Raw genomic sequence first — 27,272 nt, forward strand, 5'->3', positions numbered from 1 at the left:
GGTTGTATTATTTACCTGTGTCTTTATTTCTTCCTCCCTTAATCTGTCCGGAGATTTGTCTATTTTCTTTTCAAATAATCACCTCTTGGATTAGATGATACTCTTCGTTGTATCTTTGTTTAATATACCATTAAAATAAATAAGAGCAGAGTTCAACAACCTACAGCACACAGGCCAAATTGCTTTATTGCCTGGATTTGTAAATAAAATTTTATTGGAGTACAACCACCCTCATTTACTGAAATATTGTCTATGGCTGCTTTCATGCCACAGCAGCAGAGTTGTGTAGTTGTATAGAGAGCTTGTGGCCTGCCAAGCCAAAAATATTCACTACTTGACCATGTGCAGAAAAACTGGTGCTGAATGTTTGTGCCCCTAAAATTCATGTATTGAAGCCCTAATCCCCAGTGTATTTGGAGGTAGAGTATTTGGGGGGAAATTAGGTCAGGAGGGTGAAGCCCTAATGAAAAGGCATAATGTTTGTATGAGAAGAGACATGAGAGAGATTTCCTCTCTCTCTCTCTCTCTCTCTGTGTCTCTCTCTCCCTGCATGAATATATATAGCAAGAGGGCAGTCATCTGAAAGCCAAGAAGAGGGCTCTCACTAGAAGCTGATCATTCTGGTATCCCAATCTTGCACTTCCTAGCCTCCAGAAGTGTGAAAAATACACTTCTGTTGTTTAAGCCACATGGTTTAAGACACCCAGTCCATTGTATTTTGTTGTAGCAGCTCTAGCTGACCAATACAATTGTCCATTTCCAGGTTAAGAGCATATTCTGGAGGCAGTCTACTTGAGTTTCTATCTGGGTTCTCCTGCTTATTGGCTTTTCTTGTTTGTTTGTTTTCTTGTTGTTTGTTTTTGTTGTGTTTGCTTGTTTCTTAGTTCATGTTTTATTTATCTTAGCCTATAAAAAGTCTGGGAGTGTAAATCAATGGTGTTTCTTCCAAGGAAGATTTATGTTTTCTTTTACCAGAACCAGGGAAAAATTCTAGACCTAGGACCATCTTGGGTCCCTTCCTTGTTCTTCTACTTAATTCAGGAAATAATCCTCTTTGTTTGCTGCTTGTTTAAAATTCATTAACTTAAGCATTGGCACGTGCCCTCAGAGAATATCCTCCCCTTGCTAGTGTTTCTTGCTTACTTTTCAGATTTTAGTCTGTGGCCTTTTTCTCTAACCTTTGAGATGTCTCATTTCTAGCTTTATCTGCAATGCTATCTACACAGACACACACACACACATTTTATACAAGATCTATTTTAGAGTGTGAAAAACTTGCCTCTCACAGTGTCAAAATTCTACCTATTTTTCAGTTTAACCTAATGTTAACTCATTTGATCATAATATTATTATGTTGAAATAATAAAGGGATGATCAGGCTTTTCTTGTACAAGTTTTATAACCATATTCAGTGTTCTCACATCCCTTTTTTTTTTCTTATTTTAAAATTAAAGTTTAGATCATTGTTATTACTTACATTTGCAGATTTTAAGAAAGAATTAAAATACTAAGCTTTTAAATGCTTACCAAGTGACTTAATTTTATGTGAAATTTGGTAAAGTTATACATTCAAAGTAAAGATGATTGTGGAGATAAGATTTACACTTAAATAATTAGATTTTAGTTACATGGATGCATGGACCCCATTTTCATTTCAGATTCTTTTATTCTTCAATGAGTATAAAAATTATAAATTCAACAATGATAGCTGTAGCAAATACATAGGTCATTGAGATCTTCCCTCATTTTCCCAAATTATTTTTATTTACTTTTGTTTTTCTATTTTTCACTTCTCTGGTAATAATGTCATACATTTAATATGTATTTATTTTTCTTTTGAGCATTTGAATAAGCACATGAATATCAGTTTTTGAGGGCGTGTAGTAAATCTTATACTGATTACAAATAACTATATCTGTTGAGTGATTTTTAAAAATAATAAGTTGGTTTTTGTCTTGAAGTAGAACTATTGATTTAAATTTTCCAGAAAATAAGACTCAGAATCAAAAATTACTTTTAATGGCATCTTATTCTAAGTAAAAGTCGAATATATTGTTATTTTTTTAAACCACACAGCAGAGCAGATGCTCTAGCCATTCTGCTGCCCTAATAAGAAAATTGGTTTGGCTCAGTTAAAATGGAGAAAAATCTGAAAGCCACTGATGTAAAGCCATGTGCTTCAAAACGCTGGATATTCTGACCAGAAAACATTTATTTGCTCAGTCTTATTTCCTTAATGCTGAATCCTCATCAATTTTATTTTAGATATTGTCCTAATATAGAATACCAACATTGCATCATGTAATTTATAATATGAAAATGCAGAATATCCAAAAGGAAGAGAATATATTAGTGTCCTGCAAGGATCAAAACAGTAGTTGAATTGGATATTCTCCTGAAAATTTTTCTGATCAAAGAAGAGCAAAGGAGAAGTCATTCTTAAATACATATTTTTTTTTAACTCTGGCAGGTACTTTGCAAGATAATTTACTCTAACCCTATTATTTCATCAACAGAGATACAAAACTAACACTCAAACCAATAGAGTTTTTTAAGGTTAAATGTCAAAGTTTCCTAGAATGTGAATCCATTAAGACATCAATGAAACTATGAATTACAATAAATTAATTATAAACTTACTAAACATTATGTCCAAGAGAATTTATTAGAATCAGAGCTGAAACTCTGCATTCACTAGTATGATTTTATTTTATATAAATTTATTTGTTTATTTATTTATTTTTATTTTTGGCTCTGTTAGGTCTTCATTGCTGTGCATGGGCTTTCTCTAGTTGTGGCGAGCGGGGGGCTACTCTTCGTTGTGGTGCGCGGGCTTCTCACTGTGGTGGCTTCTCTTGTTGCGGAGTATGGGCTCCAGGCACGCGGGCTCAGTAGTTGTGGCTCATGGGCTCTAGAGCGCAGGCTCAGTAGTTGTGGCACATGGGCTTAGTTGCTCCGCGGCATGTGGGATCTTCCCAGACCAGGGCTCGAACCCGTGTTCCCTGCATTGGCAGGTGGATTCTTAAACACCGCACCACCAGGAAGTCCCCACTAGTATGATGTAAATAAGACAATATTAACAGTTCTATAATACATCTTCCAAGTTATAATTAACAAGCCTTTGATTTTGCTTCAGTATTAAATAAAAATGACCAAGATATAAATTAGCATATAACTGAATTTCCTCTTTAATTCATTGATATGGAAGTCGATTCTTTGCCTTGTGACTGTTTATGCTCATATTATTCTGTCAATGTGACTTTAGTTTGACCTCAGAACTATGGTCTCTTTTCACGTGTCCACAGTGAGCTTTATCCATTTTAACAAAGAATATAAATTGGCAGAGAATAACTTGTTCAAATGTTCATAGGAGGGGTCCTAACAGTGAGGAACTATTTCTAGGAAAACATTGCTTAAACCGGTGTATTCTGCAACCATCAGAGGAAATTTCCTGCCAGAATGTTTCTTTCCTATCAAGCTGAAATTTAAAAAATAAAAAAACCTGTTCAATCTGGTATGAATCTTTTCTAATAGTCATAGTAGCCTAACCCAAATTTAGGACTTGTGCATTGCAATCATTTCTCCTATAATTTTCCTTTACCAATTATTGATATATTGTGATTTTGTGACATGGTTTGGTTTGATTTAACTATAAAGTTAATTACCATTAAAAAATACTGGGTAAATAGTTGGTGGGGGGAGTGAAAGGATATAAAAGAAGCCTAATCAGTCAGTAGTTTAAGGGTTTATGACATCATTCATATCTAATTATCTCCACTGATTACAGAAAAGCTATTATGTTCAATAAATTTTCTACTGAAAACTGCTTTTGACCAATGAAATGTATTATTTGCAACTCTGGACTGGGTAAAGTTCCACTTGTACCATGATGATATCTCTTATAAGATTACAAAGCCTTTTTTTTTTTTTGGAATTTTAGTGTAATTCTCATAATATATTATTTAACCTTACAGTATTAAATTTACCTTTTTAAATGGAAAATTAATTAGAGGTTAAAAACAAAATACCTGAAGCAAAGTATGGATACATGAAAATACATTTTTGAATGAGAATAATCCAAACATCCTGAAAGCAATGAAAGTTATTAAAGAAATAGTGTTGAGTGTGAGGACATATACAATAAACATTGTATCAATGAACAAAGTATCACCACCCTAAATACAACTAATGAAGTAGCATTATTCAACCACAACCTTTAATCAAAATTGCATGGTACATACTTAAATGATTATTTTGAATGATTTTTTTATTGAAGAACCTGAACAAGCAGAACTTGGCATTCTTTAAGAAGGAAAGAAATAAGTATTGCTTACATAAAACTCTCAGTTCTGCAGTGATTTTTTTAAATGCAAAATTGAAAGGGAAATTACCTGGATAGTTTGCTTTTATAAGAGAAACATCTTAGCTAGGAATGATGTAATTAAAGTAAAAACAAATTTGTAAATTTAAAATTACTGATTTGTAAAAAATATCAGTTTTAAAACCCATCTTGAAATTATTAAAAAACCACAAATTATAATGTTAGCAGTAAGCTTTTATAGCTGCTCTTATAACTTTGGGGCAATTGCTTTAATTCTTAATTTGTTCAGATATTTTTTTTTATCATGAATGGACATTGAATTTTGTCAAATGATTTTGTTGCATCTTCAGAAGAACACCCGTGCTTGTATACCTAACACATGTATATTTCATCTTATAACAAGCATGTTAATAACCTTGTGCTTAGATACTAAAAGTGTCTTTCCTGCTTTGGGTTTAATTATGAAGCTTCTTCACATACAATGACACTGTGGCATTATATCCAAGTTAAATCTTTGTAATGTCTTAAGTTTCTCTCATGATCAAAGGAATGGAATAAGAAATAAAGAGGCGGAAAATTCAGTTTATGTCACCACATTTTCCCTACATTTTTAGTAAATTTTTCTTCACTTTAGAATACTTTTAGACTTACAGAAAAGTTGCAAAGATAGTACAGAGAGCTCTTATGTACCCCTCCTCTAGTTTCTCCCATTGTTAACATCTTATATTACATGATTCATTTGTGAAACTCACTTATTCATTTGCTAAACTCACTTATCAGTTCTAGGAGTTTAGTGTAAGAAACTGACATTTTGTACTACCACATTTTAATGTTAAGATAATACTTCTAATAATAGCAGGCATTTTATTCCTCTTCCCTTTCCCATATAATTTCTGAGGATCCACCTCAGTGGTGCTGACTTGATCGATATGTGCTGTTGACATATGGTACTCTCTGCCAACAGTCACTGTCAACCATGTGTTGGGCAATGCAAAGGCTAAAGTTGCTTCTGATATCTCATATCAGTTCTCAATGTCTTACCATTTACTTTTCTGAGGATGCTGTCTCTTGCTTTCCAGATACACTGTGAACTTGGCACAGAACATCCTCCATAACTATCAGTGCATTTTACACATAAACTCAATCTCAAGATTTCTTGCCTACCTTTCAGCAGGCTACAGTGTGGGAGGGGGAAAACCACCTATAATTTTTAAATATGGTTTTCTTGCACTAAAAAAATAATAATTCTCACAATGGTTTAATTATACTTATGGGAAATATCTTCACTGATAATTTATCAACACTTGCAAATCAATATATTTTCAGCATCATAACATAAAGAGTAAATTAAAAATCCCGTGGTACTGGGCTTCGTCACGGCATGGTGACCTCGTGGTGGTCAGATTTGTATGATGGTTCCAATTCCTGAAATTGAAACACCAAAGAGAACCATATGGAAGCTGTATGATGTAACCTCAGGAATCACATAGCATCATTTCTGTCATATTCTATTGGTGGGGGCGTTCACAAATCTTCTCAGATTGAAGAAGTCTGGAATCAGAATCAGTTCCTTTAATAAGAACCCACCTCTTAATTCTTTGCAGGTAATTTACAAACATGTTTTAAAACTGCTCCCAATAAGGTGGTTATTTAATTACAAATTGTCTAAAATTCTAATTCAAAAAGCAATGCCTTATTTCCTTCTAACACATCAAAAATACAGAGTTTGCATCCAATTTTTGAAAAGTCAATCTCCATGTCTAGAGGCCCCTGACTATTCACTGTTGGATTACCTGAATTTATAATCATACCAGTATAGTTAGGTATAGTTTATAACAACTATCATAGCATCACTTCTTTTGGTCTTTGTTTTGTGCCACATTTGTTCTGTAGCAAAGGCAAATTTCTGTTCAAAGACACTTAGCTTGTAATCATATTCATGCTTTTATCATATCAATCTAAATGTATTTGTGTTTCTATTCATAAAATAAAGTCATTTAAAAAACTATCTCATAACTTGGAGATATCCTATATACTGTTTAAACAATAACTTTCTTTAGAGAACAGAATCAAGAAACAGAGCTATAATGTAACAGGTGGTTATCTGACTAACACCTATGGAGACTGTGATTTGGAAAGATCCTTTCTACTACAAATCCCAAAGAACAGGTTACCTTGACAGCAGACAATTTAAAATAACTTATCAGCCACCCTACAATGCTCTTTAACCTCTATAAAATAGTAGTTATTTGGGAAATACAAATACTATTATAGATACTATTTTCAGAGATTTAAAACTTTTTCCTTGCTCTTTGTCTCATTAATTTCAATTGATAACATTTCTGGTTTGTCAAAAATATGTAATTATGTACTGAAAATGTTAGCAGTGGTTAATAATACTCATTTAAGCCCATGCAGCCTGTTGATTTCTCTAGAGCACTCTCTCACACTGAAATTAATGATTTTTCTGTATTACTAGCAGATCTACATACATAATTATATTCACTTAGCAGATGAAGTTTCAGAACCTCAGATAGGTTAAGTGACTTTGCCAAGATTCCCCTGTGAGCAAGTGGGTAAGCTAGAACAAAATACTCAAAATCACAGACTTGCACTTTTCTCTATTGACACCTGTAAAAATAATGTGAGATGTTTGACAAAATTAAATAAAATGCAAAATAGGAAAGATACAAATGGAGAGAAGACATAAAAAAGGCGCATGGCACACAAAAGGCCTCATGGTCTGGTTAGTGAATATGACAACCTTGTATATGAGACTCTCTTCCACATGTATTGAAAAATTCCCAACTCTCCAGACCCATGGACTCTGCTCTTTCTCACATCCAATTTTTGGTAAAAGGCCTTTCTGCTCTCTGATAGGTACTTTTCCTTTTTTAAGATTTTCTGAATTGTTCTCATTCTTTAAATCTTACCTTACATTGTCACTGGAAGTTCATCATTGCCTTTCACAATTTGGGATCATTGCCCTTCTTTTTTCTCACGGCAGCTTGAACATATCTTGATTTCACTGCCAAGCAAAAGTCACACGGTTGGAGATCTTGCTAACTTGACCAGGCCCCTCACTAATCTGCTAACAATTTGATAGCAAAATCTGTCTTTAAAGACAGGCCTACCTAGAACATTAACTAGGCCACAGCTTATTCAGAATGATAGAGTTACTGAAAATTAAAAAGGGACTTATATATATCTATATATCTATATATCTATATATATATGTCTTTATTTGGATACTATCTTTGACTGTAGATAACTTGAAAGTTAAGTTAAATGATACTCTATTGGCTTACTTTTTTTCCCCCTGAAGTCCCTATGTTAATCAAAGATTAGACATTTTAGTAGAATAAAGGATAGCATATCAGTAAATACCTTGTGAGCATTTTTAAATTATACATTTAGAATTCCATTTGTTTTTCTCTTTATCCTTATAAAAAATTCTAGATGCTGAAATTATTATTCCCAGATTCATAAAAAAAAGAGAAAGAAAAATGAGACTACCAATTAGATTTGAATGTCATATAAACGATTTTTAATATAATTATTTTATGATTGATTATACATAATTTCTTACAATGTATTTTTTTTACTTTATTTTTCACTTATTTATTTATATTTAAAGTGTTTTTCTTGTAAAGTAGTTTGGTATTGCAGTTTTTATTTAATATGATAATCTTTGACTTTTAATTCAGTTATTAATATGATTAGGTTTAAGTCTGTTATCTTTTTTCTTTTTATATGAGTCCTATCTGGTCTTTATTCCCTTTCTCTCTAACTTTTTTATTCTTCTTTGAATCAATGGAGTATTTTTTTATAAATCCGCTTTTTCTCCTCTCTTGCCTTATTAGCTGTAACTCTTTATTTTGTTATTTCAGTGATTGTTTGAGGGTTTGCAGTGTACATTTTACCTTGTCACAGCCCACCTTTAATTGGTATCATACGACTTCTCATATAACATAAGTACTTCAATTTTTTCCCTTTATGCCTTATGCTCTTATTGTCTCACATTGTACTTATGTGTATGCATATATTGTTATTGTTTTTATTTTTATTTCAACAGCTAACTATTTTGAAAAAAGATTTAATAAGAAAATATCATTATGCATAATTATACATTCATATATGTTCATTATTTATCATTTCCAATGTTCTACATTCCTCAGTAGGGATCTGTATTTTCATAAGTAAAAAGTTCTGTTTTTCCCATGCTCATTTTGAGATGCCTTTGAGATACCTCAAGGATAGCCAATTAGGTATGTGACAGGAAGAAGCTATGACTGAAATTATTGTTTTATGAGTAATAGAGCTACAGTTTATTCTGTATAATCAGAATAGAACACATGATTTCAGAAGATCTTTGAGCTATTTGAATAAAATAAGGAATGTTAAGAACCAGGCATTTATGTGCTTAAAAAATATATGTTATGGCTATAATAATTAACTTTACATATAATAATAACCAGCCTTTATATTTATGAATGTTAGGGTGATGGGTTAATTCCATCCAAAATTTTCTATAAGGATAAAGAGAGAAAAACAAATGGAATTCCAAATGGTTCCTCATATGCTAAATATAGAGATAGACATAGAGTTGCTGTAAGTGATAATTGATGCTGGAAGTAACTCAATCTTCTCAGAAACCTTAAAGATGAGTTTAGTCTTTGAATTATATTCTGGTGTAAGTTTAAGATAAAGAAATCAATGGTGTCACAAACAATATGTTGTAATTATCTGTTTTGCATTTGTAAATTTATTTCTTTGAATTTTTATAATAGGTGTATCTACTAAATTAATGTTTATATTAGTTATTGGGGTTAGGGGTTTTGGAGGTATAAATATACACATGTTAAAGTATAAGTGAAAGAAAAAAGGAAAATTTAAACAGCCTTCATAAACTTTTAAAAAATTACTTGATTCTTTCAACTCAATAATCACATTCTCAATGTGGATACATATTTTAAACATAAAACTGAGTAAAATAACAGGACACAGGAGAGTATACAAAGTACAATTCCTGTTGCATAAAGTTCAAAAGCTGGTAAAACTATTCTATGTTGTTAAAAGTCAAAATAGTTTTTAGCCTTAGCTGGGAAGTGAGAAGTATGTAAGGTGTGGAAGATAACAGGAGGAAAGGTTTTGGAACCCTGGTCATGTTCTGTTTCTTGATTTGTATACTGGAAAGGAGTGCCTAATTTGTGAAAAAGCATCACTAATAATACATAAACTTTTCTGAATGTATGTTACACATTGTGATGATTAATGTTATCCAGCCAACCTGACTGGATCATAGGATGCCCAGATATTTGACTAAACATCATTCCTGCATGTGTCTGTAAGGGTGTTTCTGGATGAAATTAGTATTTGAATCAGTAGACTCATAAAGCAGTTTGTCTTCTGAATGTGGGAGAGCATCATCCAATCCAAATTGAAGGCCTGAATAATAACAACAACAGAGAAAGGAAGAATTGTTTTCCTTTCTGATGATTACTTGCAGAGGGACATAAATCCTCCCTTGCACTCAGCACTCCTGATCCTCAGGCTTTCAGACCCAGGCTGGAATTTATATCATCAGCCTCTCTGGTTCTCAGGCCTTAGGACTTGGACTGAATTACACCACTGACTTTCCCGTGTTTCCAGCTTGCAGACAGCAGGTGGTAGGACTTCTCAGCCTCCATAATTGCATGAGTCATTTCTTAATATAACTCTCTTTATATTTATATATTTTTTCCCAATTGATCCTGTTTCTCCAGAATATTCTAATACATAAATAAAAGTTTAAAAGATTCTTAATTAAAATACTGAGAAACATTATAAAATGTAAAAATGTTGCCGTGTCTTTGATAACCATCTACCTGCCAGTTACCTTAAAACAACAGATTCTGCTATAACCTATTCCTGTCATGTTCCTAATCCTTATCTCCTTTTGATAATCTAAGGGACATTTCAAATTTGTGTTGAAAACAAAACAAAGCAAAACAACATTTTTTATGTTTCCACCAAAGACTCAAGCCTAAAAACCACTTTTTTTTCTACTCCTAAAGCTGTCAACATCTTAATAGTTTCACCAACAAAACACATGGAAAATCCATTCACTTCTTTCTGTCTCCATTACTAGAATCCAAAATCAAGCCTGTTAACACCTATCAAGAGAACTTCTGCAATAAGTTCAATATTTCCTCCTTGTTTTTAATGTTTATGTTCTAAAATCCACTCTCCACACAACAACCAGAATGATATTTCCTGTTGTCACTTCATTATCTAAAACTCTCAGATGGCTTTGTAATAAAATGTACACTGGGCTTAAAAACTATGTGCTCTGTCCTACCTACCACTGTGGCAGCATCTTGAAAAGTGCCAGTCTATTTTCTGCTTTAGTGTCTTAGTTCTAGACATATACCCCTGGAATGCATAACCCCACATCCTCAATATTTTCTTATTATCCTTAGGTTATCCATCAGATTTTAATACTTAAATTATCCACCATGTATCTATCACTTCATCCTATATAAATTCTCATTACTCTTAAGATTTATTCATTTGTTTATTATTTGTCTCAAATCATTAGAATATAAGTCCTAAGAGAGCTATGGCTTTCTCTCATTTAACTATTATAGGCAAAATTTTTTAAAAAGATGCATGGAACATAACAGGTATTCAATGAAAAAGAATGAATAAAAAGAAGCTGTAAATATGCCTACTATTCCGTTAACGCATTTATTTTTTACCTTTGTTATTGGACATGCATATATGTATATATCACTTTTGTATTAAATTTAATTTTGCATCAATATAAATATTGCTTTCTTTTCATGTAAACTACTAAAAAATGTTCATAAATCATGATAATAACTGTTCTCTCTACAGTCTTTATTAGCTCCTTAAATAGAAAGTAAATTTATTACTTTTAAAGATAAGGCTTGTCTAATTACAAAATTAAAAGGAACAAGTAACAGTAAAATAAAAATGTGTCACTTTGATCTTTATTATAGCATCTAGTATTGTCAACTTGATTAAAGGGTAATTACCAGCTCAGAGATTAAAAAACAAAAGTAAGGATGATTTTGATGAGATTCCTTCAATTAGTTTTCAGATAAAAATCAACCTTCACTATTGCAAGTTTAGCTTTGGCTGGGAAGTGGGAAAGTCATCCATTTTGTCATTATCTATAACTGCATTATAAGTAAAAATTAGATAAAAAACCTATTTTTTCTACCAAAATCGGTTTTGAGTTGTTTGTTTGTTAGCTTTTTACATATATCAGGAATAACTAAATTGGAATTACTTAATGGAGCCAGTATATCTTCTCTCAAATTGCCAGTTGGATAAAAAACATTATTTTTTGTTTCATTAATCGATATCTCATACATACATAAAAGTACATACCATGTACTTGTACCCTTAGAAGTAGAAGACTATATAAAGTTTAATTTTGCTTAATCCCTGACCTGGAATATAAAATAAATATATGCAAATATACTTTTTTAATTGTCAGTAACTATAAAATTAACACTTTTGTAACTGTAAGTATGTACAGTATTTATATATGTATATTTGGAGATTTTTTAAAGTTCAAAAATGGAAAAGAAGAATGCTGCCAGCCTTCATATCTCAGTATTGCTAATAAGGGAACGTGATAGGATAGGAAATGATAAAGTGTTAGAAGTCTCAAAAACCTCCAAGGAGACAATAAAGAGGGCTACAGTAGTCAAAACTGAGCTGTCTCATAAAACATGGCATGGCACACTCTTCCACATATTTTAAACTCTTTAGAAACAAGAATTTAAGGTAATTATGAAATGTAGTTTATCTCACAGATGTCCTCGTCTCTTCTTGTGCCTTCTGTGCAGATAAGTCAAGTGAATGTTAACAAAAATAGGACAAATAGACAACAGATTGAAAATATTGTCACAGGCGCATGTAATTAATAGTATTTCCTATCCAAAAATAGTGAAAAATATAGCATAACACAATTCTAAGTCTGAATATATAAACAGCTGTACAACATGATTTTCCAAACCAGAAAAAAAATTTCTTATGTGTGTATATTTTTGGCTTTAAAAATTGATGGAAATTTTTGTTAAAAAGTGTATAAAATTTTTTAAAAATCGCATTCGATACATTCCTTTTGATTCTTACAAAAACAGACATGCAAATACAATCATATATTTTATTTTCAGAAGTTTGTAAAATACTTTTTCTTCTGGCCTGTGTACTTATTAACATGACATTGGTATCATGTGAGCCTACACATTGTTCATTTAAAATCTTGCTATATGATTTTTAGCTTTCAGATGATATTTTTTTTCATGTAAAGTAGCAACCTTTTAATTTTTAAAAAATGGCAATAAAATTCATTAAAATTTTTTCTAAGATTTCTATCCATAAACTCTTTCCATGAGTTTATTTAAATATTTTAAAATATAATTCATCTAACAGGAACTGATTTATAGAAAATATATAAAGTAATATCTCAAGAAAGCATTGATAAATTAAATTTAAGCTAATTCTGACAGAAACTTCGTTATCTAAATTAAAAGCTTTTGATAGGCCATTGAGAAACTGATAAAAGCATTTAAACAAATTCTATTTCAAAATTTGGGGAAAGACGTTAGAAATCACAGAAGATTTTTTTATCTCATGTTCAACATATTTATTAAGAAATAAGATGAGTAAATTGAATGAAATACTCAGGGACACAGAAAACAAATGAGAGAGGATTGAATCTTAGGGCAATTAGTGATGAATATTGAGTTATATAGAAATAATAATTCAAAAAGTATATATTTAAGATTCAGAAGTGATCAAAACACTTTATGGCCCAGGTGTTGAGCAACATGGAAAAGACTGGAGGGTGGTGAGGCATAGATAGAGTCACACATCACTAAACCTCAGGGTTTAGAATGACAGTTACAGTAAATGAAGAATAAAGTGGTATGAATATTCAAAAGAGAGGTTATATCTGGTTAGAAAATCAACAAACATTAATGAAAGAAAGCTGTTTGAGATGATTCTTGAAAGATAATTATGCAGTTTTAATTAATGGAGTTGGATAGGGAGAGACTTTTGGTCATGTGGGTGACAGTAATAAATGCATGCCATCAAAGAACATATTAGCTGACCTCAGGTAGTTTAAGCTGACTGGAGCTTAAGGCACCTGGAAAGGTAGAAAGTGAACCAAGACAGGTCAGGTATATTGAGATAAACCATAGATTGCCTTGAATAACAACATTAAGTCACACATTTTTCACTCTGTAGGAGATACGGAACAAATGATTTTATCGTCATCTGGAAATACCTTTGCATTAAGTTCTCTGTGGAGGGTTGCCCATCTGAGGCTGAATTATTCTCTTTCTCTCCACATTCTTACAGAGTTAAATTTCAACAGTTTATGATGAAATCAAGAGAAATTTTAGTATTACTTTTTGTGAAACTTGACAAGTTCATATATCAGGTAGGTCGGTAAAACTGCTTAGCAATGCTTTTCTCACTTTTAATTGTTGTGCTTTTGACTGTTCTACAATAACTCGGACTTTCTCTAGTTTACTCACAATGTTCTCTCCCTCCTTCCTCTCATTTGGCTGATGACCACCCTGTCTACTTAACTGTCAGATTCTTCATCTGACAGAACTATTTTTTTCAAATTTTCTTTCTTTAAAATTTTTCTCAATCCTCACTAATTATTTTCTATTTTCTTCCACATTTAAAGTGAGATTATTTCACCTCTACTCTTCAAGAACCTCTCCCTACCTGAACTCTATTCACATCCCCTCCTTAGCACTATTTCAACTCTCATACATCTTGAGTCACTCAATTTTTATTTCATCTTTCTTGACTGACAAAAAATATTAATTCAAAGATTCCATTGGTAAAAATACTTTCATTCAAACTATATTATGTTCTTTTTCTCTCCAATTGGTATTTCTCTTCAATTATTTCATGAAAATTTAAGTTTCAGTCTCAACTAGTACTTTCTCAAAAAGCTATGTTGAAAATAACCAATGATCTTGTAATCACTCAATTAATAGTCATTTTCCATAAGCATTCTCTCCAATCTTAATTATGTCAACTCTTAGTTACACTTTTTTGTAAATCCACTCTTTCATTGACTTTTAGGACACTACTCTTTGCCTATTCTCCATCCTAGGAGAACAGTCTCAAATCATTACTTCCCCGGATAGTTTTGACAATATGAGTTTTTCCTGACAACTGTGACAGTTTATAGTTAAGTGGTGACATGGAAGCCAAAGAGAGATGACTGTGCAGAACTAGACAAATACTTCAGAAATGACTTCCTCTTTCTAGAGGTCTGCTCCTTTGCCTTCTTAATGCTACCATACAGCAGTTTATTGGACCACTTACAGGTTGCATGGGCATTAGAATCAGGTAGAACTGGGTGCAGATTTCTGTTTCATCATATATTAACCGGACAAATACTTTTCCCTTTGAGCAACATTAACTCATAAAATTGTTGTGATGTTAAAGTCAAATAATGCTGATAACGTGAATAGATTGGTGACTTCCATAAATTCATCTCTCAACTCTTCTATTTTTTTATTGACTCTCTAATTGCATTTACATAATCTACTTGCATAGCTCTACCTCTAACAAAGGGAGACAACGGGAAAATCTTCCTTGGGATCTCTTCTATATCACCTTCTCGTTTTGCCCAGGAAAGTTGGCTGCTTAATCAGATGATGCCTTTTCTCATCATATTTTCAGTTTCTTTCCTGGTTGATTGGAAATCTGTGAAAGTATAGGTACTTTGTTTTTATGCATTTTTAGTTTAACGAATCAAAATATTGATGGCAATTATATTGATTGAAAATTGAACCTCCCAGCACAAACAGTTTTTGCCTTAAAACAAAGCAAAAATAATTAATTTTATAAAGTACCAAATAATCTGAACTACACTACTTAATATCTACTCATATCCCAACCCAAGGAATTGTGAAACATAGTCAAAATATTTGACACAATTGTATTAATCAAAAGGAGGATAAACTTCACTCTTCAATTTCAAGGATCAATATTAAGACTTCTAATCAGGCATAAGACAGAGTCAGAGAATGAATTGTACCTGAATAATTAGAGAAAGCTTCCTGGGAGTAAATTCATAGAGGTGTATCCTTGTAAATAAGTAATATGTTTTTTTTTTCCTGCTGATTCATCTTCTAAGGTTGTAAAAACTTTTGTTAGAGTGAATAAGAACAACACATTTTGCCTTCCACAATAAGAGGATTTTCTCTAAATGTAGCAAATCAATGGTTTTTAGACTTCCTGCTTTATAAACATTAATTTTGAAGTGCCTGTATGTTGATCAAGTAATTTCTCATTTTTCTCTCTATAAAGTTTCTTCATCTATAAAAATAGTGAGTTGGAATAAGTCACCATGTGATCTATGGCTCTGAATGAACACAAGGATTTTCAAATTTTAATTTAATCTAATGTTGGGAATCAAGTGAGAAGAAATAAGAAGATGAATACAGAAACCATGAATGGACTTTGTAATTCAGTACAAAGATTGAGCTCTAGATTTAGAGAATGTTATGTCTGAAAGATACTTACAATATCACCTGGTTTATCCATGGTGTTTCAACATCATACAATACAAAGCAATGCTTCCAACCCAGTAAACTGAGAGGTGTAATTTACGTTGATTTTGGTATAAAATAGTATAAAGAAGCTGTGTTTTGAAATATATGGAGAAATGACTTTTCAAGAGGTTCATTTTTCATCTATTCGCATTCTTCCATAAGCCAAATGAATAGTTTTATAGCACCATAGAAACTTGTTTCTTTTACGTCAGTCAAGCCATGTAAATTCTCATGATGTGGCTGTCTTAGAAAAGAATGTGTCACCCAATGCTGGCCAGTGAAATGTGAGAGAAAGTCTGCTCTTGTGGGATTTGGGGAAATTTTCCTTGCCTTTAAAAATGTCTGGTATTTTGTTGTTGTTGTTGTTGTTTTTGGCTTTGGAACTCTGTATGAAGATATATTTGTTGCTCCTGTCAAAATCTTGTAACACTGAGGAAAACTGAATAGTATAATGAGGATGGCAGAAAAGAAATATGGAATATACCTTGGTCTTTGATGGTAGCACTGAGCCACTAAACTAACCAAATCTGGAGTTTATTATCACAGAACCTGATTTCAAGTGAGGAAATAAATGTTTCTTTCTCAGAAAGCCACTTCAGTTGTGTTTTCTGTTGTAAACAAAATCATCTCAACTGACTCTGGTTACTAAAACTTGAAAAGGAAAGTAAATGTAGAATACCACAATGATCACAGAATTCAAAGAAAAAAACACTAGAATGTGAATAGAAGCCAGAGTAACCACAGTACCTAAGAAGGAGGAAATACTAAATGATTTCATAAAGTTACTGTCAATGAAGAGGAATACATTTATTTTCTACTTGTCATTTTGCTGATGATAAAGGTTCCAGAAAGGGAAAATTTGATTACCTAGTTTATACTATATGTTCACCTTTTGGTTACAGAAACAAAGGTCATCTAATCAACGGTCCGACAAGATTGTATCTAAAGAAGAGCAATATTTCTTTAAAAAATATTATTAAAGATGGTGGAATAGATAATGTGCAACAAAAATTAGAAAATTTCCATGATAAATTCTTCCAGTGTGTGAGAAACTATGCTAAGCACTGGATTTGTATTAGGGAGTCACCAGTCCCTTTCCTCATGGAGCTTAGAGTCAGGAAGGCAGATGAAAAGCTGCAGTAAGTTCCATAAAAACATGAATAGAATACAGAAGTAGACAATAATGATGGTTCTTGAATGGTCACAATTTAAAAGAAAAGGTCTCTGACAAGGCAATATTTAACTGTGAAAGATAGGAAATCAGAATTATGAAGACTTGTGTCAAGTGTTCCAGGCAAAGGAAAAAGCACAGGTAAAAACTCTGAACCAGGAAAGTTCTTAGTGTGTTTTAGAAAATGAAAGGAAGCTATTGGGCATAAATGTGGTGAGACCAGGGGAGAGGGGAACAATATGTGTATGGAAAGGTATGGAGGGCCCAGCTCAAACTTTTATTCAGAGGAAAGACAATGACTCAGTTAAGGTTTTTATTATTATTATTATTTTTGGCTGCACCACACGCGGCATGTGGGATCTTAGTTCCCCGACCAGGGATCGAACCCGTGCCCCCTGCATTGGAAGCACAGAGTCTTAACCACTGGACCGCCAGGGAAGTCCTCAATTATTTAAGTTTTTAAGTATATTTGTAGATAGCAGAACAGATATGAGGGTCCCAGGAGTGAAATCAAGGATATGTGTAAAGATGTTATTTGATGCTCTAATTGGAGGAACATGATGCCATTTTTGGAGTTGTAGACAGGACCAGTTTGGAGGCTGGACTAAGAACTAAGTTTGAGAATACTAAATTTCAGGTGGTGTAAGATGCCCTTATGTAAATATGTGCATATTCAGTACTTACAATGTAAAGGCATGGAAATCTATTAATTACTAAAGGAAGAAAGGAAATGAAGGTAAGACTCAGGAGAAATTTCAATAAATTCCAATATTCAGATGTAATGTATAGAAGGAAATGTCAACATGAGAATATTATCTGACAGATAGTTCAGAGAAAAAATTTTAAAATATAATATCAATGAAAGTAAAAAAAGGAAAGTGATACGAAAAAGGATGTAGTGTAATCTCATTCCTAACACTCAGTTGAATTTTGCTCCCTTATCCTGCTTCATGGCTTTCCCCATATTCTGGAACATGGCTAAGAAAGTGAAACTTTTGACTCCCTTCCTCTAAATGGCATGGACATTTTTAACATGCTATAGCTGTAGCACTTAGCTATGCAATTTTCTTTTGGAAACTTTCAACAATGTTCTTTGGTCAATTTCTGTGCTGTCGTGATCTAGTCCAAAAAGCTGAATTGTATCCATTCTTCCAGCACAATATTCAATAGCCACCAACTGAAATTAAATATTAGGCATTTATTAAGTACCAAACTAATCTGTGTATAATTGTACTAATAGAAAGAATAGAGGGGCATAGGGCAGGCCTCAAGTTCAACCAAACTGGTATCCAGGGATAGTCTAATTTAACTAAGAATGTCAACACATTCCCCCAAAACTCAGCTAAGCACTCTTTACTTCATCATCCAAACATATTTGTTTCTCTTTCCATTCTGAATTACCAAGCATCTCCATCCCTTTCCGGAGACAACTTTCCCTTCTTTCCTCCTTTATCCCTATGAAGATATTAAAATTCTGTCCGACTTGAGTATGAAAGGTGCCAAAAGTAGATTTGGGATGTAATTTTTTTTTTCTGATGTTCATGTTTACATTATTATATTTGATTAAATAACCCCCATTCATAATATGATTTGTGACAATGTATCTACTTTATCTTAATAATTCTATATGCTTTAAACCAACATAATAGTGACAACATAGTTGTTCAAAAACTAAAAAAATAATAGGGTTATATTTAACATTCTTTTAGAAATCAGAGCAAAAGTAAGTTTCTATAGTTTCAACAGCTAAGTACAATGTGCAGTGAAAACTTTTCAACGTTTTTTATTTAACTCCTCAGTTAGAAATACACTGCACAATCATCCCCATTTTTGTCGTTTAATTTTAAACGTGTCGAATCTCACAGCTTGTCTCATCACAATGCCAAATTAACGATTCTGAGAGAAATAAGTAGTACATGAGGCCATGAATAGACACTTCTTAAAAGAGAATAATGTGACTTGCTCTTCAAAGCATCTCATCAAAATACTTGTTTCAAACCAGTATGTTTTGGACAGTAAAGTGATGTTTCCCTTCGATGGTCAATTTTTTTTCCTCTTCTTCTTAGGAGTGATTTAAACTGTGTTCTATTAGAGATTGACTATCCTATCCCTGCATCTTAAAATGAAGAAAACTTCCATCAGTATGTATAGGGTAAAATTTATTAACAATTTTACAACAGCATAACCCCAGAGATGATTACATATAATGCTTTAATTCTATAAATAAAGTTTTGTGGGTTTTTTTCCTTAAGATTTTTAAAAAAAACAACCCTCCTATCTTTTCAGTTTAAATTTCTAATCATCCCTATGAAGTCGCCAGAAAGATTATTTAACAAGAAATGAGACCTCAACTCAGTCACTAACTAGTTGTGTGACTGGAGTCCAATAACTTAAAATCCCTAGGTCTCAATTTTATGGTGGGAAAATAAAAGGGTTTGGGCATAATAACTTTTGAGCCTCATTCCAGCTCTTTAATTTTCTCCTATTGCTTTCTAATCCTTAGCAATTTTCAATAAAATAGTTTCATAGTCACATTTTATACACACATATATATGTATATACAAGTATTTGTATGCATGCAGTATATGTGTATATCATATATATTATATACAAACTTATGAAAACTCCTACTTTATGAAAGTCCAGTTCTAAGTAGCATTATAAACAATTCTACTAATTAAAATTTAAGATCCTTCTGCAGTTCTTTTTTCCTCAGTTATATCCTACTAAGGAAATACAGTCAGAATACTCTCCCCAAAATTTACTTGACTCAAATCAGTTGTTGTATTGGTTCTATTGCCAATTTGAAATCTATGTACATAGCCATCATTTTTGCATTATCCTATTATAAATTATAGTACTTGTTTTTACTTGAATTTACTATTGTAAATTATAGAACTTTAATTGTTTTCATTATTTTTATTTCTATTTTTATTATATAAAATATGCTTTTCTTATTTTAGGTTGCATTGTAGTGTCATTAATTGATAGTGTTTTTGGGGAGGGGTTGCTTTGCTTTCATTTAATTGTGCTTTATGTCCCTGAATTTCCACCACCTGCTTCCTTCTTTCCCTTCACAATCATGTGTACCAAAGATGCCTCCTGTTTCAACTTCTTTTTGCTGAGAAGTTATACCCTCCCAATCTTGTTGTCTCTTGCCCCTCCCATTTTTGAGGCCATTTCTTTTAAAAATACATGCACTGGCTCATGACATTACAAACTTCTCAGCATTTCCCACACATGGAGGGATGTTCTATATCCAGAGAGATTTTGTGTGTGTATCAGATTGCCATTGGACCCTCTCTGCACTTATTTCATTTATTCATTGAACATATTTTCTGCCAAGCATGCTTCTAGGAATTAGGAATGCATAGTGAATAAAATAGATGGAAATGTCTTCCCTTAATGTGGTTACATTATAGTTTATATATATTTATACAGGTGTAAATTCATAGAAAAGGTCTGTAACTAATCAACCTGATAATAACATTCTTCCCCTGCCCCAAAAAATGGTCAAGGGGTTTTTGTTTTGTTTATTTTATTTGAATGTTCTAAAGGCCTTACATTTTTTTGTCCTATGTAACTGGAAAGGACAGATCACAAATAAAATAACATTTTTATTATCATTTTAGGATAATAAAAATAAAAATTTTTATTTCATACACTATTATTCTAAGGCAGAGCTCTCATGCAGACATAGGTATGATAGAGATTTTAACTTCATACATTAAATGTGCTCTTAGCAAATCACTGTATTATTTATGTTCCCATTTTAGATATTCTAATACTAAATTTATAACGATGACCATTCATAGTATCAGTAATGTCAAATAATTTTAAGAAGTGAAAATATATTATTTTTTTTCTGAGGGAGGTGTTAATTACCTTTCAGGATTCTTTTAGTAGTATTGCTAAACACATTCTACAGTAAAGGGATATAATAAATAGATATTTAGGAAATTTGCCCAGAGTCTCATAAGAACAGGAGACTATGCTTCATATGTCTGGGGAGATAGAAGTGGAGTAAATATAATTGTGTAATGAAGTCTGAACAAAAATCAGAATTTATTTAGAACCCCCAAGTAGTAGTGAAAGTACCTGGGGCAAGTGACTTTGCTCTACTCCACTCTCGGAGGCAATACTGCCCAGAAATGACACCTGAGCCTCTGCTCCTTTATCTGTCCACATGGAGGGGAGACTGCCTGTAATCTTGACCATAGTGTACTTCACAAGGTTGCTAGAAAAAGTTCCCTCTTTGTCCATGTCACCGTTTTGTTGGCAAATCTCATTGTTTCAAGGACCTGCACAACCACCTCCCATTCTAGCTTCTTATTCATCCCTATGAAAATCTTCCCCTCTAACCAGACAGTGATTGATATTCACACTCCCTTACCTATGACCTTAGAGCTTCCACACTATTATTAACCACTCCCACTCCCACTGTTCCCTTCTTAATTTCCTAAGCTTTCTTCAAATTCTTGCCCAAGCCCCGCTTCCCAGTGACATGTCCTGCCTTTTTTTTTTTTTTCAGTTGAGATATAATTGAGATGTAACATTGTGTAAGCTTAAGGTGTACAATGTGTTGATTTGATACATGTATTGCAATACGATTATCACACAAAGCTTTAGCTAGCACCTCTATCATAATTGTATGCTAATCATACAATTATCATTTCTTTTTTGTGATGATGACATTTAAGTCTCTTAGTTAGCAATTTTGAAGTATATTATACAGTATGGTTGACTATACTCACTAAACTGTGCATTTTATCTCCAAGATTTATTCATCTCCTAGTTGCAAGTTTGTGCCCTTTGATATGTTTTCTAAAAAATGGGACAATGTCTTAAATGGTTTTATATGTTGTTTTCATCCCTGCTGCTTGGTACTTCAAGATTTCACATAAATAATAGATGAAGAAAATATAGTTGAACTCAAGCTATAAATTTTGCAGTTCTAGCAATCAAGTTATCCCTAAACTTTCTAATGAATAAAGCCCTAGGAATTTTGAAAGGAGAATTAGACATCACCCATCTTTCAGAATATGTGTGGTCGTGACCAGCCCTTTTCTGATCTGAAATAAATGCATTTTAGCATAGCCACTGCTCAATAAGTGGGATCAGTCTGCCCCAAATATCATTTTGCATTAAGGGGATTATGCTCATCATTCTGTAGAAGAAAATTTTAAAAACCCAATAAATATACTAATTTTTATCATAATAAGTAAAACTATAATATAAACCAAATGGTTTTTATGCTTCAATATTTGCTGTCCTGATACTTACATATCCTTGGCAATACTTTTTGTTAACATCAAAACAGTACTTATTTTTAATCTAGCAAAAAGAAAGGACAAAATACAAGCTGTTCTAGTCTATTAAGAATTAGCTGTTTAGGTAATGAAAGTCTTTCTCTACATTGGATCTGGCCCTATATGTTCTGATTAATCATGGAATTTTTCATTTTTATTTCCTCAAATAAATATCAGATAATTATGAAATGTATTTTCTATCATCAAAAAAAAAAAAACAAAAAACCACACAGTGATTCTTTTAATTGCTTCGAGTTGTTATTCAAGTTGTCATTTTGGGGACACCATTTCATACATTGCCTGATGTTACTGAATAAGTTAACAGTGTGATATCTGTTTCTATCAAAACTCTGGCTCCCTGCTGAATTATATATCTCTGTGTTTATTTTAGAAAGCTTACATAACATTTACGCATGATCTGGAAACCATTATTTCATATTTATTTAATTTATTCTACAAGTGTGCTTTCTTTCTTGTCATTTGCTGTTTTAAATTCTTGATAGGTATGGATTCAATTGAATTTATTTTTGATTGCCCAGAATTTACAAATAGCTCAATTATTAAAAATCCCAAAGGTAATAAGGCTAATAATTAATTAAATAAATGAATGGAGATTTTATATATATATATATATATATATATATATATAAAACATACAATATTATATACTGATCCTGCCACTCAATTTTCATTAAGTAAATCAGTATAAATTCATGAGGTCTGAATTCAGAAGAATTCTTCTCCTGAAAGTCTTAGATTATATTTCTCTAGTTAAGCACTTGTTCAATTATCCTTACATTAAAGTGGTAATGAATAGAGTTTTTTTGTTTTCATTTTTTTTTTTTTAACTCTCAAACAGAAGGAAATACGTGTTTGTAATCCATTCCCCTATATCAGAAACTGACAAGGGAGTTATACTGAATATTTACTGATTGGTTAAAGAAGGGTTATTTTCCTTATATGGAGCAAAAGGAAGTCTTGGAGCTGGGTCAGATAACGTAGACTAAGCAGTAAGCTCTAATTAACAGAGGCCATCCTTTTCGGGGAGATGAGATTAGAAATTTAGTTAAGTTTTAGTCTGCTGAGGTGGGGCTTAGCATGAGTGATTCCATGTTAGGCCAAAATGGTTTTTTATTTTCCTTCCACTTTTATTGAGATATAATTGACATACAGAACTGTATAAGGAATACAGCATAATGATTTGACTTACATACACCATGAAATAAATATCACAATAAGTTTAGTGATATCCATCATCTCATATAGATACAAAATTAAAGAAATATAAATATTTTTATTGTGATTAGAACACTTAGGATTTATTTTCTCAACAACTTTCATATGTAACATACAACAGTGTTAATAATATTTATCATGTTATACATTACATCTCTAGTACTTATTTTTCTTATAACTGGAAGTTTGTACCTTTAAACTGCCTTCATCCAATTTCACTTCCCCACTTCTGGTAACTACAAATCTGTTCTCTTTTTCTGTGTGAGTTTGCTTGTGTGTTTGTTTGTTCTTGAAGTATAACTGACTTACATCATTATGTTACTTCCTGATACACAACATAAGGATTCCATATTTCTATATTTTTCAAAATGATCACCACCATAAATCTAGTTACCATCTGTCAACATACAAATGCATTACATAATTGTTGACTATATTCCCCACAGTGTACCTTTTATACCTGTGACTTACTTATTTTGCAGCTGGAAGTTTATACCTCTTAATCTCCCTCACATATTTATTTCCTCCTTCAACCCCTTCCCCTCTGGCAACCACCTGTTTGTTCTTTGTATCTATAACTATGTTTCTCTTTTGCTATGTTTGTTCATTTTTTTTTTTTTTTGGATTCCACATATAAGTGAAATTATATATTATTTGTTTTTCTCTGTCTGACTTATTTCACTAGGCATAATAACCTCTAGATCCATCCACGTTGTTGCAAATGGCAGAATTTCATTCTTTTTTATGGCTGAGTAATATTTCATTGTATGTATATACCACATCTTATTTATCCATTCGTCTGTTGATGGACACTTAGGTTGCTTCCATATTAATGTTGCAATGAACATAGGGGTGTATATATCTTTCAATTAATGCTTTTGTTTTCTTTGAGTACATACCCAAAGAAATTGGGTGGAATTGCTGGATCATATGGTAGTTCTATTTTTGATTTTTTGAGGAATCTTCAAATTGTTTTCCATGGTGGATGCACCAATTTACCTTTCCACCAACAGTGCAGGAGAATTCACTTTTCTCCACATTCTCTCCAACACTTGTTTTTTGTTGTCTTATTGATAACTGTCATTCTGACAGGTGTGAGGTGATATCTCATTGTGGTTTTGATTTGTAATTTTCTGATGTTTAGTGATGCTGAGCATCTTTTCATGTACTTGTTTGCTATCTGTATGTCCTCTTCAGAAAAATGTTTATTCAGATCATCTGCCCATTTTCTAATCAGGTTGTTTGTTATTTTGATGTTGAGTTGTATGATTTTTTTTTGTATATTTTGGATATTAACCCCTTATCAGGTATAGTTTGCAAATATCCTCTCCCATTCAGTAGATGGTCTTTTAATTTTGGTGATTAATTCCCTGCTCTGTACAAAAGCTTATTAGTTCAGTGTAGTTCCATTTGTTTATTTCTGCTTTTGTTTCCCTTGACTGAGAAAACAGGGTAAAAAAAAAAGTATTACTAAGGCTGGTATGAAAGAGCATTCTGCCAATGTTTTCTTCTAGAAGTTTTATGGTTTCAGGTCTTACATTTAAGTCTAATCCATTCTGAATTTATTTTTGCATGATTTGAGAGAGTAGTAGAGTTTGATACTTTTGCATGTAGCTGTTCAGTTTTCCCACCATGTGTTGAAGGGACTATCTTTTCCGCATTGTACATTCTTGCCTCTTTTGTTATAGATTAATTGACCATATGAATATGGGTTTATTTCTGGGTTCTCTATTCTATTCCATTGATTTATGTGTCTGTTTTTGTGCCAGTATCATACTGTTTTGATTACTGTAGCTTTGTTTTATGATTTGAAATCAGAAAGTGTCATACCTCCGGCTTTGTTATTTTTAAGATTGTTTTGGCTATTTGAGGTCTTTTGTGTTTCCATACAAATTTTAGAATTATTTGTTCTGAGTCTGTAAAAAATGTCATTGGTATTTTGATAGGGATTGCTTTGAATATGTACATTCTCTTAGGTAGTAACGTCTTTTTAACAATATTAATTCTTCCAGTTTGAACACAGTATATCTTTCCATCTGTTTATGTCCTCTACAATTTCTTTCATCAGTGTCTTAGAGCCTTCTGAGTACAGGTCTCTCACCTCCTTAGATAGATTTATTTCTAGGTATTTTATTCTTTTTGATGTGATTGTAAATGGAATTGTTTTCTTAAATTCTCATTCTGATATTTTGTTGTTAGTGTATATAAATGCAACAGATCTCTGTATATTACTTCTGTATCCTGAAAATTTACCAAAGTCATTGATGAGTTCTAGTAATTTTCTGGTGACTTTAGGATTTTCTATGTATAGTGCCTTGTCATCTGTAAACAGTGACCGTTTTAATGCTTCCTTTCTAATTTTGATTTCTTTTATTTATTTTTTCTTATCTGATTACTTTGTCTAGGACAGCCAATACTATGTTGAATAGAAGTGGCAAGAGTAGGCATCCTTGTCTTGTTCCTGATTTTAGAGAAAATACTTTCAGTGTTTCACCATTGAGTTTGATGTTAACTGTGGGCTTGTCACATATGACCTTCATTATATTGAGATATGTTCCCTCTATACACACTTTGTTGAGAGTTTTTATCACAAAAGGATACTGAATTTTGTATAAAGCCTTGTTTGTACCTATTGAGATGATCATATGTTTTTTATTCTTCAATTTATTATTGAGGTGTATCACACTGATTGACTTGGGGATACTGAAACATCCTGTCATCCCTGAGATAAATCCCATTTGATCATGGTGTATTATTCTTTTAATGTATTGTTAAATTTGGTTTTTGTTGAGGATTTTTGCATCTATGTTTAGCAGTAAATTGACATGTAATTTTCTTTTTTTGTGATATTTTTCTCTGGTTTTAGTGTCAGGGTGATGCTGGCCTTGAACAAGGAGTTCTGAAGCTTTTCTTCCTCTGCAACTTTTGGAATAGTTTGAGAAAGATAGGTGTTAACTCTTCTCTAAATGTTTGGCATAATTCACCTCTGAAGCCTTCTGGTCCTGGGCTTTTGTTTGTTGGGTGTTTTTTGTTTTTTCTTTTTTAAAGACTGATTCAACTTCATTACTGGTAATTGGTCTGTAGATATTTTCTGTTCATCCTGGTTCAGTCTTGGGAGATTGTATATTTCTAGAATTTTGTCTATTTCTTTTAGATTGTTCATTTTATTGGTGTATAATTGTTCTTTATAATCTCTTATGATTCTTTATATTTCTGTGGTGTAGGTGTCACTTCTTTTTTTTTGTTTCTGATTTTATTTATTTGGGTCTTCTCTCTTTTTTTTCTTGATGAGTCTAGCTAAAGGTTTATCTATTTGTTTATCTTTTCAAAGAACCACATCTTAGTTTTATTGATCTTTTCTACTCTTCTTTTAGTCTCTTATTTCATTTATTTCTACTGTGATCTTTATTTTTTTTTTCCTTCTACTAACTTTGTGTTTTGTATGTTCATTTTTCTCTAGTTCTTTTAGATGTAAGATTAGTTTGTTTATTTGAGATTTTTCTTGTTTCCTGAGGTAGGTTTGTATCTCTATAAACTTGCCCTGGAACTGCTTTTGCTGCATCCTATAGGTTTTGGATCACTTTATTTTTGTTTTCATTCATCTCTAGGTAATTTTTAATTTCTTC

This window comes from Balaenoptera borealis, assembly GCF_965194805.1.
Source record: "Balaenoptera borealis genome assembly, chromosome: 5".
NCBI lineage: Eukaryota > Metazoa > Chordata > Mammalia > Artiodactyla > Balaenopteridae > Balaenoptera > Balaenoptera borealis.